The sequence below is a fragment of the Globicephala melas genome, chromosome 10, assembly GCF_963455315.2.
Source record: "Globicephala melas chromosome 10, mGloMel1.2, whole genome shotgun sequence".
NCBI lineage: Eukaryota > Metazoa > Chordata > Mammalia > Artiodactyla > Delphinidae > Globicephala > Globicephala melas.
Window position 1 is genome coordinate 76,497,452 of NC_083323.1, and position 15,606 is coordinate 76,513,057.

General features: G+C 40.2%; 1 protein-coding gene across 6 annotated transcripts in view; it reads right to left on the reverse strand.

Moving 5' to 3' along the window:
* RESF1 (retroelement silencing factor 1) overlaps window positions 1-13,620 on the reverse strand; it is a 38,567-nt gene extending 24,947 nt beyond the window's left edge. For 3 of the 6 annotated variants that reach the window (XR_011377762.1, XM_030830422.2, XM_030830420.2), the window contains exons 1-2: window positions 13,495-13,620; window positions 12,054-12,146 (exon numbers count right to left, since the gene is read on the reverse strand). The gene's annotated coding sequence lies outside the window, so the exon portion shown is untranslated. Of the gene's footprint in view, window positions 1-7,758; window positions 7,904-12,053; window positions 13,157-13,494 lie in introns of those variants that run through there. The other 3 variants (XM_060306049.1, XM_060306050.2, XM_030830421.3) reach the window with 3 other exon arrangements.
* Between the last annotated feature and the right edge of the window lie 1,986 nt (window positions 13,621-15,606).

Below are 15,606 nucleotides of genomic sequence, written 5' to 3' on the forward strand. Positions count from 1 at the left end.
ACCCCACCCATTAGCAGAGAGGCTGCCTAAAATCATAATAAGTCCACAGACACCCCAAAACACACCAACAGACGTGGAATTGCTCACCAGAAAGACAAGATCCAGCCTCATCCACCAGAACACAGGCACTAGTCCCCTCCACCAGGAAGCCTACACAACCCACTGAACAAACCTTAGCCACTGGAGACAGACACAAAAACCAATGGGAACCACGAACCTTCAGCCTGCAGAAAGGAGACCCCAAACACAGTAAGAAAAGCAAAATGAGAAGACAGAAAAACACACAACAGATGAAGGAGCAAGGTAAAAACCCACCAGACCTAACAAATGAAGAGGAAATAGGCAGTCTACCTGAAAAAGAATTCAGAATAATGGTAGTAAAGATGATCCAAAATCTTGGAAATAGAATAGACAAAATGAAAGAAACATTTAACAAGGACCTAGAAGAACTAAAGATGAAACAAGCAATGATGAACACCACAATAAATGAAATTAAAAATACTCTAGATGGGATCAATAGCAGAATAACTGAGGCAGAAGAACGGATAAGTGACCTGGAAGATAAAATAGTGGAAAGAACTACCGCAGAGCAGAATAAAGAAAAAAGAATGAAAAGAACTAAGGACTGTCTCAGAGACCTCTGGGACTACATTAAACGCACCAACATTCGAATTAAAGGGGTTCCAGAAGAAGAAGAGAAAAAGAAAGGGACTGAGAAAATATTTGAAGAGATTATAGTTGAAAACTTCCCTAATATGGGAAAGGAAAGAGTTAATCAAGTTAATCCAAGGAGAAACACGCCAAGACACATATTAATCAAACTGTCAAAAATTATATACAAAGAAAACATATTAAAGGCAGCAAGGGAAAAACAACAAATAACACACAAGGGAATCCCCATAAGGTTAACAGCTGATCTCTCAGCAGAAACTCTGCAAGCCAGAAGGGACTGGCAGGACATATTTAAAGTGATGAAGGAGAAAAACCTACAACCAAGATTACTCTACCAAGCAAGGATCTCATTTAGAGTTGATGGAGAAATTAAAACCTTTACAGACAAGCAAAAGCTGAGAGAGTTCAGCACCACCAAACCAGCTTTACAACAAATGCAAAAGGAACTTCTCTAGGCAAGAAACACAAGAGGAGGAAAAGACCTACAATAAATAACCCAAAACAATTAAGAAAATGGGAATAGGAACATACATATCGATAATTACCTTACATATAAATGGATTAAATGTTCCCACCAAAAGACACAGACTGGCTGAAAGGATACAAAAACAAGACCCATATATATGCTGCCTACAAGAGACCCACTTCAGACCTAGGGACACATATAGACTGAAAGTGAGGGGATGGAAAAAGATATTCCATTCAAATGGAAATCAGAAGAAAGCTGGAGTAGCAATTCTCATATCAGACAAAATAGACTTTAAAAAAAAGGCTATTACAAGAGACAAAGAAGGACACTACATAATGATCAAGGGATCGATCCAAGGAGAAGATATAACAATTGTAAATATTTATGCACCCAACATAGGAGCACCTCAATACATAAGGCAAATACTAACAGCCATAAAAGGGGAAATCGACAGTAACACATTCATAGTAGGAGACTTTAACACCCCACTTTCACGAATGGACACATCATCCAAAATGAAAATAAATAAGGAAACACAAGCTTTAAATGATACATTAAACAATATAGACTTAATTGGTATTTATAGGACATTCCACCCAAAAACAGAATACACATTTTTCTCAAGTGCTCATGGAACATTCTCCAGGATAGATCATATCTTGGATCACAAATCAAGCCTTGGTAAGTTTAAGAAAATTGAAATTGTATCAAGTATCTTTTCCGACTACAACGCTATGAGACTAGATATCAATTACAGGAAAAGATCTGTAAAAAATACAAACACATAGAGGCTAAACAATACACTACTTAATAACGAAGTGAGCACTGAAGAAATCAAAGAGGAAATCAAAAAATACCTAGAAACAAATGACAATGGAGACACGATGACCCAAAACCTATGGGATGCAGCAAAAGCATTTCTAAGAGGAAAGTTTATAGCAATACAATCCTACCTTAAGAAACAGGAAACATCTCTAATAAACAACCTAACCTTGCACCTAAAGCAATTAGAGAAGAACAAAAAAACCCCAAAGTTAGCAGAAGGAAAGAAATCATAAAAATCAGAGCAGAAATAAATGAAAAAGAAATGAGGGAAACGATAGCAAAGATCAATAAAACTAAAAGCTGGTTCTTTGAGAAGATAAACAAAATGGATAAACCATTAGCCAGACTCATCAAGAAAAAAAGTGAGAAGACTCAAATCAGTAAAATTAGAAATGAAAAAGAAGAAGTAACAAGTGACACTGCAGAAATACAAAAAATCATGAGAGATTACTACAAGCAACTCTATGCCAATAAAATGGACAACCTGGAAGAAATGGACAAATTCTTAGAAATGCACAACCTGCCAAGACTGAATCAGGAAGAAATAGAAAATATGAACAGACCAAGCACAAGCACTGAAATTGAAATCTTCCAACAAACAAAAGCCCAGGACCAGATGGCTTCACAGGCAAATTCTGTCAAACATTTAGAGAAGCGCTAACACCTATCCTTCTCAAACTCTTCCAAAATACAGCAGAGGGAGAAACACTCCCAAACTCATTCTACGAGGCCACCATCACCCTGATACCAAAACCAGACAAGGATGTCACAAAGAAAGAAAACTACAGGCCAATATCACTGATAAACATAGATGCAAAAATCCTCAACAAAATACTACCAAACAGAATCCAACAGCACATTAAAAGGATCATACACCATGACTGAGTGGGGTTTATTCCAGGAATGCAAGGATTCTTCAATATACGCAAATCAATCAAGGTGATACACCATATTAACAAATTGAAGGAGAAAAACCATATGATCATCTCAATAGATGCAGAAAAAGCTTTCAACAAAATTCAACACCCATTTATGATAAAAACCCTGCAGAAAGTAGGCATAGAGGGAACTTCCCTCAACATAATAAAGGCCATATATGACAAACCCACAGCCAATATCGTCCTCAATGCTGAAAAACTGAAACCATTTCCACTAAGATCAGGAACAAGACAAGGTTGCCCACTCTCACCACTCTTATTCAACATAGTTTTGGAAGTTTTAGCCACAGCAATCAGAGAAGAAAAGGAAATAAAAGGAATCCAAATTGGAAAAGAAGACGTAAAGCTGTCACTGTTTGCAGATGACATGATACTATACATAGAGAATCCTAAAGATGCTACCAGAAAACTACTAGAGCTAATCAATGAATTTGGTAAAGTTGCAGGATACAAAATTAATGCACAGAAATCTCTGGCATTCTTATACACTAATGATGAAAAATCTGAAAGTGAAATCAAGAAAACACTCCCATTTACCATTGCAACAAAAAGAATAAAATATCTAGGAATAAACCTACCTAAGGAGACAAAAGACCTGTATGCAGAAAATTATAAGACAGTGATGAAAGAAATTAAAGATGATACAAATAGATGGAGAGATATACCATGTTATTGGATTAGAAGAATCAATATTGTGAAAATGACTCTACTACCCAAAGCAATCTACAGATTCAATGCAATCCCTATCAAACTACCACTGGCATTTTTCACAGAACTAGAACAAAAAATTTCACAATTCGTATGGAAACACAAAAGACCCTGAATTGTCAAAGCAATCTTGAGAACGAAAAACAGAGCTGGAGGAATCAGGCTCCCTGACTTCAGACTATACTACAAAGCTACAGTAATCAAGACAGTATGGTACTGGCACAAAAACAGAAATACAGATCAATGGAACAGGATAGAAAGCCCAGAGACAAACCCACGAACATATGGTCACCTTATCTTTGATAAAGGAGGCAGGAATGTACAGTGGAGAAAGGACAGCCTCTTCAATAAGTGGTGCTGGGAAAACTGGATAGGTACATGTAAAAGTATGAGATTAGAACATTCCATAACACCATACACAAAAATAAACTCAAAATGGATTAAAGACTAAATGTAAGGCCAGAAACTATCAAACTCTTAAGAGGAAAACATAGGCAGAACACTCTATGACATAAATCACAGCAAGATCCTTTTTGACCCACCTCCTAGAGAAATGGAAATAAAAACAAAATAAACAAATGGGACCTAATGAAACTTCAAAGCTTTTGCACAGCAAAGGAAACCATAAACAAGACCAAATGACAACCCTCAGAATGGGAGAAAATATTTGCAAATGAAGCAACTGACAACGGATTAATCTCCAAAATTAAAAGTAGCTCATGCAGCTCAACAAAAAAACAAACAACTCAATCCAAAATTGGGCAGAAGACCTAAACAGACATTTCTCCAAAGAAGATATACAGTTTGCCAACAAACACATGAAAGAATGCTCAACATCATTAATCACTAGAGTAATGCAAATCAAAACTACAATGAGATATCATCTCACACCAGTCAAAATGGCCATCATCAAAAAATCTAGAAACAATAAATGCTGGAGAGGGTGTTGAGAAAAGGGAACACTCTTGCACTGCTGTTGGGAATGTGAATTGGTACAGCCACTATGGAGAACAGTATGGAGGTTCCTTAAAAACTACAAACAGAATTACCATATGACCCAGCAATCCCACTACTGGGCATATACCCTGAGAAAACCATAATTCAAAAAGAGTCATGTATCAAAATGTTCATTGCAGCTCTATTTACAATAGCCAGGAGATGGAAGCAACCTAAGTGTCCATCATCGGATGAATGGAAATAGAAGATGTGGCACATATATACAATGGAATATTACTCAGCCATAAAAAGAAACGAAATTGAGTTATTTGTAGTGAGGTGGATGAACCTACAATCTGTCATACAGAGTGAAGTAAGTCAGAAAGAGAAAGACAAATACCGTATGCTAACACATATATATGGTATCTAAGAAAATAAAAAACGTCATTAAGAACCTAGGGGTAAGATGGGAATAAAGACACAGACCTACTAGAAAATGGACTTGAGGATATGGGGAGGGGTAAGGGTAAGCTGTGACAAAGTGAGAGAGTGGCAGGGACATATATACACTACCAAACGTAAAACGGATAGCTAGTGGGAAGCAGCCGCATAGCACAGGGAGATCAGCTTGGTGCTTTGTGACCACCTAGAGGGGTGGGATAGGGAGGGTGGGAGGGAGGGAGACGCAAGAGGGAAGAGATATGGGAACATATGTATATGTATAACTGATTCACTTTGTTATAAAGCAGAAACTAACACACCATTGTAAAGCAATTTTACTCCTATAAAGATGTAAAGAAAAAAAAAAAAAGGAGAGGGTTGGTCCTGGGAACCTCCAATCTGTACCCAGTCAGAAGCACAGGTGACAGTATAGGCTTGTGCATGTGAAGTGGGGGGTGAGGCAACTTGTGGGACTGAGGCTTCAACCTGTGGAATCTGCTGGCATTTCTGGGTAGATAGTGTCAGAACTGAGTTTGTAACAGGTAAGAGCCAAATCTAACTACATGTTGGATCTGGTTCTTTTACTTTATTTAACCTTTGCTTTCCACTGCTTTTTTTCACTAAAAGGATAATGTCTATACATAATGGCCTGTCTCAGGGAACCCTACCCCTGAATGTTAAGTGTCCAGACCCTGTCCACCTGTGGATGGCTGCAAGAAAGAAGAAATTAACACATCCCCTCCCTGAGGCTTGCCATTCCAGGGGATATTTGCAAAACTTATGGCCTTTTTACTTCACTTCCTCATCTCCCCGTCTCTGTTCTATGAACGAAACTGGCATCCAAATCCCAACAAGATGGTTTTTTTGAGACACTAGTCTGCCATCTTTTCCATCTGCCGGCTTTCGGAATTAAGTCATATTCCTTCCCTCAACACCTCGTCTCCCAATTTACTGGCCTGTCGTGCAGCAAGTAGAGGGAGTTTGCACTTGGTAACAAGTTGAATTGTAGGACACCCAACTGATGTCCCCAGAGAACTGCTTGTTGGTAGTACGGTGGGGATCCCCCCACACAAACACACACACTGGAATTGGGTGCAGAGAATCCCAAAAGACACACTGACCAAAAATGACTCAAGAAGATACAGGAAATCAGAACAGACCCATAAAGAAATTGAATTAGTAACCAAAAAACAACCCAAAAAGAAATGGTTAGGCCCAGATGGCTTTCTGGTGATTCATGCCAAAAATTTAAACATTTAAAACCCACTCTACAAACTCTTCTAAAACATAAAAGAGGGAATACTTCCCAAATCAATTTTGAGGCCAATACTAAAATCAGAAAATAAATAAATACATAAAATCACAATAAAACTACAGACCATGGGCTTCCCTTGTGGCACAGTGGTTGAGAGTCCACCTGCAGATGCAGGGGACATGGGTTCGTGCCCCAGTCCGGGAGGATCCCACATGCCCCGTAGCGGCTGGGCCTTTGAGCCATGGCTGCTGAGCCTGCGAGTCCAGAGCCTGTGCTCCGCGGTGGGAGAAGCCACAGCAGTGAGAGGCCCGCATACCGCAAAAAAAAAAAGAAAAGAAAAAAAGAACTACCGAACAATCTGTTATGAATATAGATGCAAAAATCTTCAACAAAATCCTAGCGAACCAAATATAACAGCATATAAAAGTAAGTATATGCCATGACCAACTGGTACTTTCCCAGAAATGCAAGATTGATTTTTTTATTTTTTATGTTGAACCAATGTCATATAACACATCAACAGAATAAAGGACACAAACAACATGATCATCTCAAGCACATGTAGAAAAAGCATCTACTACGACTGAAATTAAATGCATCCTAAAATCCAACACCCTTTCAGATAAAAACACTAAAACTAGAAACAAAGGGGAACTTCCTCAACTGGGTAAAAGACATCTACAAAAAAGCCACAGCTTTAAAGCCTGTTTTTCCCTTTACAAGATCCGGAACAAGACAAGGATATCTGCTCTTGCCACTTCCATTCAACATTGTAGGAAGGGTTCTAGCCATGGCACTTGGCAAAAAGAAAAAAAATAAAAGACATCCAGATTGGAAATTAAGAAATAAAACTACCTCTACTTACAGATGGCATCATCTTGTATATAGGAAGTTGTAAGGAATCCAACTAATAAAAAACTAGAACTAGTTTGACTAGGTTGCCTAGTACAAGCTCAATATACAAAAACCAAATTTATTTCTATACAACAATCTAGAAAACAAGTCCATTTACAGTAACAGCAAAAAGAAAGAAATACTTTGGAATAAATTTAACGAAAAGTGAAAATTGTACACTCTGAATATTTCAAAACATTGCCAAAAGAAATTAAAGACCTAAATAAATGGAAACACATCCCACATTCATAGACTGGAAGATTTGATACTCTCAAGGTGGCACTACTCCTCAAATTGGTCTACAGATTCATTACAACCCTTACCAAAGTCCCAGATGTCTTCTTTGCAGAAATTGAGAACCTGACCCTAAAATTGATTTTGAGAAAAAGTATAAAGTTGAAGGACTCACACTTACCAATTTCAAAACTTTAAACTACAAAGCTAGAGTAAACTGCTACAGGCTCTTTGGTGGGGCCTTATGCCAACGGGTATTTCCCAGAACTGCTACTGCCAACGTCCTTGTCCCCGTGAGCCACAGCAACCCCCCCCAACATCTGCAGGAGAACCTCCACTACCAGCAGATCTTAAAATAGTAATTGCAAATTAATAAGAAGAGCTACCACTGAGCAAGGCCGCACATCACACTGGGAGGCTTTTTAGCTTTTTTGCGCTCTCTCTAATGGTACTGATGATCTTGCAAGGCTTCCTTCCTTGTACCTTGAACCTCTGTGGTTTCCAGTGATGCTGCTGCCCATCTGAAAGGACCTGATGAGAAGGGGAAGAGCCAGCAGTCACACCATCGGGACACTCAGGCAAAATATGGAGATACTCACATGGCAAAAAACTACAGCCTCCTTCCAACAGCTATGTGAGTGAGCCATCTTGGAAGCAAATCCCTGAGCCTCAGTTAGGCCTTCAAAAACTGTATGCAGCTCCTGCCAATATCTTGACAGCAGCCTCATGAAAAGCCCTGAGCCAGAACCACTCAGCTAAGCCATTCCCTGATTCCTGACCCACAGTAGTAACTATATGAGATAATAACTATTTGCTGTTTTAAGCCACTAATATTTGGGGTAATTATGCAACAACTAATTATAATAACTAATACCAATGGCTAAAAAAAAACCCCAAAACTAGAGTAAACAAAGTCATGTGGGACTGAACTAGGATAGACAATGATCAATGGAATAGAATCCAAAAACAAACCCTCATATATATGATCACTAGGAAGAAACTAGAATCCAGAATATATAAAGAACTTTTACACCTCAATAATATAAAAACAACTTGAATTTAAAGTTAACAGAGGTTTTGAATAGACAGGTTTTCCAAAGATATACAAATAGGCAATATGCACAAAAAGATGCTCAACATCATTAATAAAATCACAGGATGCCACTTAATGCTCACTATGATAGCTACAATCAAAAAGACAAGTGTTAATAAGGATGTGGACAAACTGGAACTCCTATGCATTGCTGTTACTACTGAGAATGTATATGGTTCATCAAAAACAGTCTGGCAATTTCTCAAAAGGTCAAAAATAGTTACCATATGATATGACAGAAAAATTCAACTCCTAGATATATACATACACGAATTGAAAATGTATGCCCATACAAACACTTGTACATGAATGCTCACAGTAACATTATTCAGAGTAGCCAAAAAGTGGAAACAATCCAAATGTGTTAACTGATGAAAGGAAAACAAAATGTGGCATAACCATACAATGGAATTATTACTTGCTAATAAAAAGGAATGAAATACATACATGCTTATCATGAATCAATCTTGAAAACATCATGCTAGGTGAGAAAAGAGTCATAAAAGATCACACATGACATCATCTATAAGAAGTGTTCAGAATACACAAATCTAGAGACAAACTAGATTAACGGTTGCCTGGAAATGCGTGGGTTGGGGGAGAATGGAGAGTATAGAGAATATATGGAGAGTATCATGAGTAGAGATTCTTTTGGGGGGCAAGAATATGTTCTAAAAGTGATTGTGGTAATGCTTGCACACTATGTGAATATATGCAAAACCACTGTACACTGTAAGTGAATAAACTGAATTATATGAATATGATATATGAATTATATCTGTAAACTACAGTTTAAAAAAACAAAACATTTCCCAGTTGTTAGCACAGACATGGGCACATGACACGATAAGCACTAATATAATTATAGACCTGGCAGAGCAACCAGACCAAAGACATGCTCTGTGCAAGTTGAAGCTGACTGGCTATATACCTGGAGATGTTAGGGCTACCCAATGAAGGGGGAACTGTGCCTGAGAATGAAGTCAATGCCAAAGAAGACAGCAGAACTTCAAGACAGTGTCTCAAGTCTTTAAAACTTGCTTTCAGATTCAAATGTTGGATCCAGCCAAACCTGAAAGTCAAGCCACATGAACTTTTTTTTTTTAAACACCTTTATTGGAGTACAATTGCTTTACAATGGTGTATTAGTTTCTGCTTTATAACAAAGTGAATCAGCTATACGTATACATATATCCCCATATCTCTTCCCTCTTGGTGTCTCCCTCCCATCCTCCCTATCCCACCCCTCTAGGTAGTCACAAAGCACTTCCCTGATCTCCCTGTGCTATGCGGCTGCTTCCCACTAGCTATCTATTTTACATTTGGTAGTGTATATAAAGTCAATTGTTACTCTCTCACTTCGTCCCAGCTTACCCTTCCCCCTCCCTGTGTCATCAAGTCCATTCTCTATGTCTGCGTCTTTATTCCTGTCCTGCCCTTAGGTTCTTCAGTAACATTTTTTTTTTTAGATTCCATATACATGTGTTAGCATACTCTGACTTATTTCACTCTGTATGAGACTCCAGGTCCATCCACCTCACTACAAATAACTCAATTTCATGTCTTTTTATGGCTGAGTAATATTCCATTGTATATATGTGCCACATCTTCCTTATTCATTCCTCTGTCGATGGACACTTAGGTTGCTTCCATGTCCTGGCTATCGTAAATAGCGCTGCAATGAACATTGTTGTACATGACTCTTTTTGAATTATGGTTTTCTCAGGGTAAACGCCCAGTAGTGGGATTGCTGGGTGGGATGGCAGTTCTATTTTTAGTTTTTTAAGGAACCTCCATACTGTTCTCCATAGTGGCTGTATCAATTTACATTCCCACCAACAGTGCAAGAGGGTTCCCTTTTCTCCACACCCTCTCCAGCATTTATTGTTTGTAGACTTTTTGATGGCCATTCTGACTGGTGTGAGGTGATACCTCATTGTAAGTATCACCTACATTTGCATTTCTCTAATGATTAGTGATGTTGAGCATCCTTTCTTGTGTTTGTTGGCAATCTGTATATCTTCTCACATGAACTCTTAAGTTATGTGATCCAATAAATTCTCTTTGGGGGCTTAAAAAAGTTTGCGTATGATTTTTTGTTTCTTGAAACCTAAGCGGACAATATAATTTCTTTAACCACAATTTTAACTACAGGTTAAGATTTTATTTACAAATGAAGTCTTGTAATTTAACACATCTCAAGAAAATCTTAGTGACTGTCATTAATCTCTGCAATCACTTGAGACATTTACCTCAACAGGCTAGGCTCTAACACTGCCCTTCAATTTACAAGCACACTTAGGATATCAAGCATAGACACACTACATAGCTGTTTGTCAACAAAGCACTTAGAATTCTTCAAAGGTCCACAAGATTACATTTCTTTTTTTAAGATTGTACCTTTAGGGCTTCCCTGGTGGCGCAGTGGTTAAGAATCCTCCTGCCAATGCAGGGGACACGGCTTCGAGCCCCGGTCCAGGAAGATCCCACATGCCGCGGAGCAACTGAGTCGTGCACCACAACTACTGAGCATGCGCTCTAGAGCCCGCGAGCCACAACTACTGAGCCCGCATGCTATAACTACTGAAGTCCACGAGCCTAGAGCCTGTGCTCTGCGACAAGAGAAGCCAGCGCAATGAGAAGCCATAGCCGCAACTAGAGAAAGCCTGCGCAAAGCAACAAAGACCCAACACAGCCAAAAATTAATTAATTAATTAATTAAAAAAATACGGCTGCAGGTAAAAAACAGAGTTGTGTCTGGTACTTCCTTACAAAAACAGAACCTCCAACATCATCTACAGTCAAGGGTTTAATCAACACAAACTCGATAAATTGATTTAGCACTTAAATGAGCAAACTGAATCTCCTGTAAGACACTGTTAATTTTCTTAGGCCATAAAATATATTTCTTCTCATGACAACAGTTAAGATTTATTAAGCACCTACCATTTACCAGGAGCTCTTCCAAGTGTGTTCTATCTACCAAACTCATTAACTTATCACAACAATCCTGCGAGCTAGGTACTATGGTTACCCCCATTTCACAGAAGATGAGAAAACTGAGGCAGAGAAGTTAAATAATTCTCCCAAGGTTGCAGAGATGGCAAGTGGTAGAGCCAAAATCTGACGCTCAGCAGTCTGACTGCAGGGACCATGGTCTTAATCATTACAGATTTCCTAACACTACTTGGAGTTTACAGGATGGAAACCCTGAAATGACCTCTTTGGCTTTATAGGTTTATATTTCAGGGAATGGTTCTCCCAGAGTTCTGCTCTGTGCTGCCTTCCTCCAACCCCATGTGCCACATATGATGAATTTAAAAAATAAAATAAACAAACCATGTAGAGAATAATGTTAAGTAGACCTCTTCCTCAGTAACTTAGACCACAGTCACCTCACCATCATCTTCTATTGCTTTTCTTGCAAAGATGAACAGCTGAATTCTCCATGCTATGCCAACCATATTTCTCAAGCTTTGACGTCAAATCCACAGCATCCTATAGTTTAATATTTAACCAATGCTGATTCAACTTAATAATTTTGTTCCACAACAGATAAATTAGACTACTTAGAGGAGACACGCTTACCTTTAAATATGATATTACTCATTCATTACTGTATATGTTCCCATTTCCTTCCAAACGTGTCAGTATCACTCCACAGTGTTTACTTCTTTGGTCCTAGGAACAGCAAGAAACACTTTATAACTGATAATAATTTAATATAAAACTTAAATATATAATATATAACTTAATACGAAAATTATAGTTGAATTTTATTTATATAAAGTTCACATTAAGTTTGTAATAAAAATACGCACTAATCTGTTTACTTGATACGACATTGCTGTGCAAACTGTTCCTTAAGGTTGCACCAAAAGCAAACTAAGTTTACTGAATTCTTATTAAGAAGGCAAAGTAACAGAAACAAACTGGGTCTGCCTTAAAATACCGTTCACTTTTTAAGTGATAATTCACGTGCGCTCCTCCTGGGCCACTATTATTTTATCACGCTAAACAACACTTTAACTTAATTCTTTATTGGATTAGTAAACAAGAAGCCAACTATACAGTAAAAAAAAAATAAGTAAAACCTTAACTCATGCATAATAATACTAAAACTTAACTGTGGTTTACAGCTAACGCATTAATCAGAAAAATCCCCAAACAAGCTCTGCGACCCGCCTATTTAAATGCACCCAAGCTCATCCCCATCACTTGCTGTTCTCTTTATTTTGATTACAGGCACTAGAAGTATTACAAATTGTTTTCAGTGAAACGATTCTCCGGAAGCTTGCTGAACTCAGGATCCTAAGGTCATCTGCTTAAGGAATTCGCGTCCCTCGAGAACATCTAAAATCTGTACGCATTTGTGCATTTAAAAATGCCTCGAGGGACTAACTATTGCAGAGGAACAGAAAACGTCTCCGGCACAAGCGCGTTCGCGGGCCACTTGGAGATGCAAGCGAAGCAATTCTGTTTCGGGAGGTTCTGCATAATGGGGGTGGGGAGGAAGAAAACACTAGAAAAATAAATGCAAAACAAAGATCTTTTTTTCAAGCCAGCGACAGGAAATCAATAACAACATAAGCCACTCTCACATCCAGCCTAACCAATTGCCTTGGAATTTAACAAAATGCGTCCTCGCAGTCTGCACCCGCGACCTCTACGGTGAAGAGTAAGGCGATCCACAGAAAACACACGGCGAGGCGCCGCCCTCTGGGTCAGGCTCTGAGTCCGCGGCTCCTCCGGACCGGCCCCGCGCCGTGGGAGGGCAACAAGCCGAGCCCAGCGGGCCCGCCCAGCTCTGGGCGGCGGCCAGCGGGGCGCGTTCACCGTGGGCCCGAGGCCCGAGCCCCCGGAGCCCCTGCAGCCGCCACTCTGTCCCCGCCACAGAACAAAAGCGCTCACCGCCGCACGCCCAGCCCCGCCCGCAGACGCCTGGACTCCCGGTGCCCCCAGCCCAGCCAAGACCAGAGAAGATGTGCGAGTGCCGGCCGGGAACCAAGCCCCCCCACCCCCAACTCACCAACGAGCACACAACCCAGCCAGGGCGAGCGGAGGAAAACGCAGCGCCTGGCGGCCCCAGAGTTTAAGTCAACTCGGGTCCGCCTCCAGGGGCGGGTCGAGTTGGAGGCCCGGCTCCCGGAACAGTACAACCCCTCCCCGGGCGCAACGGCAGCTGCGAGACCCGGTCCCCGGCGCCGGGGTCCTAGTGCCGATCGGATGAAGTAGCGTCCGGGGCCAGCCCCGCCCCCCAGTCATCTCCCAAACTTGCAAAGCTAGTTCACGTATCTGAGGAAGAAAACTCCAGCAGTGGCTCTCCGCCTTTAACTTGCATCAGATTCTTTCGAAGGATTTGTTAAAAAGGGACTGAAGAGCACCACCTGCAAAATTGCCAATTCAGTAAGTCTAACTCCGGGCTGAAAATTTCTAACAAGGGGGAGCATCCATTAACGCAGAGAAACCTCCTAAAAGAAAAGGAAATAGACTTTTTTTGCTGGGGGATTTCTACAGGAGAAAGTTGTGAAAATTAATAAAGGGAAACCTCACCAAAATAGAGTTGGGAGGCCAGAAGGGGGAGCTCTCATGCAGTACAGTACCACTCCCAGTCAATTACAGAAGGAATTGTCAATTACAGGCCCCAAAGAGCAAGATGTACATTGCAGTTCATACAAGAAACAGACTACCCCAGCAACTCAGCCAATGAGAAACTGTCATCACCCTCACTTTTCACCATGCACTTTCCTTCATAAGAACCCCCCCCAAATTCCTCCATTTTCTCTATAAAGTAACTTTCCTTTGTTTGTTGGACTTGCCTATAGCTTTTGCTATAGTTTGCTTGACCCAAATTGCAATTCGGTCACCAAGTGCAAAGTGATACTGCTTGCCCCATGACAGGCCAATAAATCGAAAGACCAGGTGTTGGGGTAAGGAATAGCGACTTTATTCAGAAAGACAGCAGTCGGAGAAGATGGCAGACCGTCCCAAAGAAACATCTTACCGGAGCTAGAATTCAAGCTTCTTTTAATACTAAAGGGGGAGGGGGTGTGGTTGGTTGTTGCAGACTTCTTGGTGCAGGCCAGACCCTGGAGGGGATGTGAGCATCCTTTCTTCTTGTATCTGTCCACAAAGGTCTGATCACCATGTTCCTGTAAACCTCCAACAAGACAAATGTTATGCTTTGTTCTGCAACTGTTTATCTCTATGTAAATGAAAAGTCTTAAACCTTTAAAGGTCAAACCCAGAAGGCAGAGCCTTGAGAATGGCTATCAAGTACATTTCAGACTCTAGGCAACATTTTTTTGGACAAAGGTGTAGAACCAGCATGACTAAGCACAGGCAATGTGGCAACAGAGCGCAAAGGTTAGAGCTAAAGGTATCAGGTTTGTTCTTCTCTGTTACAATTCCTCTGCTATTCCCGAAAAAAACCATTTTTGCTGGTAAAATAACTTTTATTTTTAAAGTCAACAAAGTAAACAAGGGAATCCAATCTGAGTGAATAAGAATGAGAAAGGGCAGAGTTGGTTAGTTCTTGTAATATGTAGGGCGGGGTAGTCCTTTGCCCTCTTGAGGTGGAGATCATGGCTCTGCACTCACTAGACATACAACTTTGGGGAAATCACTTAACCTGTCTCTGCTCAGTTTTCTCATCTGTAAATTGAAAATAACACTAACACTTACCTCATAGGATCGTTGAGATAGTTACATGAACTAATACATAACTAAAAGCAGCTCCCAGAACATGGGGTGGTGTCCTTGGCTCAGATATGGGGTTTTTCAGAGCCTAAGCCACACAGGTCAGCAAACAGAAGTGAATGCAAGAAACAGGGAGTTTTGTTGCAAGAAAGTCTGACATGAACCCCACTCCTATATAGCCTAAGGATGGCTTAATGCCCAGCAAGATTTAATGCCCGGGAAGCTACAACTCATTCTGAAATGAAGCGGCTGATCTCTCTGCTGTGTATCCTTGCCCCTGTTTGTGCTGACTTTCTCCTGTCTCCTTTAGATGAATAAAGCTTGTCTGATTTTCCAAAAGTGTGGTCTTTCCACCACTCCTAAAGTACAACTGACATTTGTCAATATAGCAGGCCTGAAGGGTCACCAGCAAGGGGACTTGCAAGGGGAGGACACAATCTCT